The following is a 3,481-nucleotide window of genomic DNA, read 5'->3' as shown; positions in this document are numbered from 1 at the left end:
TTTTTTCTCAAACTATATTTGAAGTATTAAATAAACTTCAAAACACTTTGAATTTTTTTCTCAAACTATATTTGAAGTGTTAATTAAACTTCAAAACACTTTGATTTTTTTTTTTCAAACTATATTTGAAGTATTGAATTATTTGAAGTATTAAATAAAATTCAAAACACTTTAATATATTTTAAAATTTAAAATTTAAATAACTAATTAATTAATAAACCAAATATAACTTCAAAACACTTTAAATTTTTCCCTCAAACTATATTTGAAGTATTAATTAACTTCAAAAGACTTTAAATTTTTCCCTCAAACTATATTTGAAGTATTAATTAAACTTCAAAACACATCCCTATGGGAGGGATCTCGAGTGGAACAAAAAATTCCCATGTAGAGATTCCTCTCTGCAAGCGAATGTATGGTGACTTCAAGATTGGTAAAATTTTTGAAAACATTACCAATTTTGAAAACATCATTTCTCAATGTAAAATAAATTATAAATACATTTTTCCACTCATCATTCCATGAAAACTTGGGAAAACTTTCTATCAAGATAACTTCAAACACAGCTGCAAATTTTGGCCAAAGTTATAAGAGTTGGGTTCCAAAATACAGTAATTTGTTTCCAAATATTTACAGAGAGCATTAGAAATTGTTCTCAAACCAAATATTTTACAGAGAGTATTAGATATTGAAATATTCATGGTATCTAGAGACTAAAGCATAGAGTGAAACTATCAAAATATATAAAAACAAAAATTAGCACAGAGTGAAACTATCAAAATATATAAAAACAATAGAAGAATCAAAACACATCCCTATGGGAGGGATCTCGAGTGGAACAAGAAATTCCCATGTAGAGATTCTTCTTTGCAAGTGAATGTATGGTGACTTCAAGATTGGTAAAATTTTTGAAAACATTACTAATTTTGAAAACATCATTTCTCAATGTAAAATAAATTATAAATACATTTTTCCACTTATCATTCCATGAAAACTTGGGAAAATTTTCAATCAAGATAACTTCAAACATAGCTGCAAATTTTGGCCAAATTTATAAAAGTTGGGTTCCAAAATACAGTAATTTGTTTCCAAATATTTACAGAGAGCATTAGAAATTGTTCTCAAACCAAATATTTTACAGAGAGTATTAAATATTGAAACATTCCTGGTATCTAGAGAGTAAAGCATAAAGTGAAACTATCAAAATATACAAAAACAAAAGTTAGCACAGAGTGACACTATCAAAATATATAAAAACAATAGAAGAATCAAAACACATGCCTATGGGAGGGTCAAAATATATAAAAACAATAGAAGAATCAAAACACATGCCTATGGGAGGGATCTCGAGTGGAACAAAAAATTCCTAAAACTGGACAGAATAGTCCTAAAACTTGACGATAATAGTCCATGCCAGCTTGTACCAATAAATGTCATTTGTATTTCTGAAACACACCTCGGAGACTAGTTAGATTTGGTTTGCCAAGTCAGCATCGCTAACGAAGAGGCCATGAAAGCCGTACGGAACTCTGGCAGGGAGCTCAACGAAGGCCACGATTTCAAGGGTCGGAGATTGCGCGTCCATCACCAGAAAACTGGAAATCCCGGTGCTTTCGTTATGGGTAAAAGCCACGATGTACTCGTCGTCCTCCTCGGCATTTGGATCCGAACTCCGGGGCACGAAGAACGGCTCACTGCCGAAGCAACCTTCGCCATACGACCTCGACGTAACCACGCACTCCATGGCAGCCATCGCCTCCACCATATCAAAGTCGAGTTTAACGACCCCGCAGAGTTTAGGCAACGGTGCTCCTATCGACATGTATGCATACCTGTTCTTCTTGGCAACGAACCGAGGATTGATGACGCCCAACTCCAAACATTTTGAAGACAATGGCTTTCTGGATACAATCCCGTTTCTCAAATTTATGCGGACCTTCTCTACTGTGGAATGGACCAGATGGGTTCTCTCCAGAACGTGCTCCACCGGGTGCAAATTGGCGGCAATCAACACGATCTCGTCGCCCTCGTCCCACGCGTTGAGCGAATGGACGAAATTGAAGCCGGGGACTTCGAACCATTTCATCGCGGCCTCGTTCGTTGCGTAGCGCGGGAGAACGCCGAGCCGCGGGACCTTAGCGGGGTCGCAGCCCATGGGAGAGCCGCTGTCGACAATCATGTTCATGGGGTCCACCACGATCTGGGTATCGGGAAATATGGCATACTGCTTTGTTATCGTAAAATCGTGAATAAACGACGGCTGCAACATCGACAGGATTCCGACGTCGGGTTCTTTTTCTCCCGCAGGCGACACTCTGAAATAATTGAGAAACGGAGGAATGAAACGCCAACGAAAAGCGAAAAGCTCTCGCGTCTCGGGGTCAATCTTGGGATGTGCTGTCATGGCCAGGAAGAGTTTCTCGTCGAAGTCATACCGGCCGACAGTGACGATGTCGCCGGATTCCGTGACCTTCATCGCGTACGACAGATCTGATTCCTCGAGCGCCATCAGTGTGCCATTGAAATACAGGAGACTGGTATTTGCCAATCCCGCGCCGTTGAAGGGATTAAAGAGGCCGAGAGCCACTCTGGCGATGAACAGGACTATCCTGGCCAATCCGGCGCCGAGGCTATAGAAACCGGAAAAGAAGTTGGGCACCACCCGGCGTCCCGCCGTCTCTTCCTGCACGAATTTGTGCGTGCGGACGAAACGGCTGCAGAACGTTACTCGGCCGTCTTTGATCCTGACGGCGTGAAGCATTCCGTCGCCCTCGAAAAGATGGTGGCAGCCTCTGGGGACGTATCTCGGATTCGGCCCATTGCGGATATAAACACCGTCGACGCAGGCAGGAAGAGTGCCCTGTATCTTGTCGCACGCCACTGGTGCAGTCTCTTGTACTGGAGCGAAGTTTCCAGCCAACACAAATCTTGGATCCACGGAAGGCCTCAGCGGATTATCATTAAACTTATTTATTAGATCATCCACAGCATTGCATAAAACCACCGCCAAAGCAGAAAAAATGCCATTAAGAGGATATTCTGAGGGAAATGTAGCAGTGGGCGTGGGCGTGGATTTCAGATCATTACTTTGAGATCCGGTGCCACTGATAGCGGGTTTGTTCTTAGGAGCCAGGAGCTTTTCTTCGGTTTTCACAGAGAATAAAACTATAGGGTGAGAATGGCGAGTATGCGAGTATGATCTTGTCGGAATGTTAAATACAGAAGACAAATTTATGGAGCAATTAGCTGCCATGGACACAGCGGAGTAGGAGATACTGCAGGTCTTCATTGTGAACCGACTCTATTTCCTTCCAGCGGAGAACCCTATGTGATACTTCGTTCTCAATTTGTATGGTAGATTTTGGAAATATTTTCCAATTTATTAAAACTTATTGATTGATTTTTTTGATGGTATAATTCCAGATATTCCAAAATCTGGCACCCATTCTAACTATTCCAAAATCTGCAAATCTACATCCAA

At 40.7% G+C, this 3,481-nt stretch overlaps 1 pseudogene; it reads right to left on the bottom strand.

Moving 5' to 3' along the window:
• Positions 1 to 1,468: 1,468 nt before the first annotated feature.
• On the bottom strand, positions 1,469 to 3,253 carry LOC149255852 (putative carotenoid cleavage dioxygenase 4, chloroplastic pseudogene; annotated as a pseudogene).
• Between the last annotated feature and the right edge of the window lie 228 nt (positions 3,254 to 3,481).

This window comes from Pinus tabuliformis, chromosome 7 (assembly GCF_031772625.1).
Source record: "Pinus tabuliformis cultivar Carrire ecotype Pingquan chromosome 7, CPIR1, whole genome shotgun sequence".
NCBI lineage: Eukaryota > Viridiplantae > Streptophyta > Pinopsida > Pinales > Pinaceae > Pinus > Pinus tabuliformis.
Note: the sequence above shows the minus strand (reverse complement) of the source record. Positions and strands in the feature narration are given on the sequence as shown.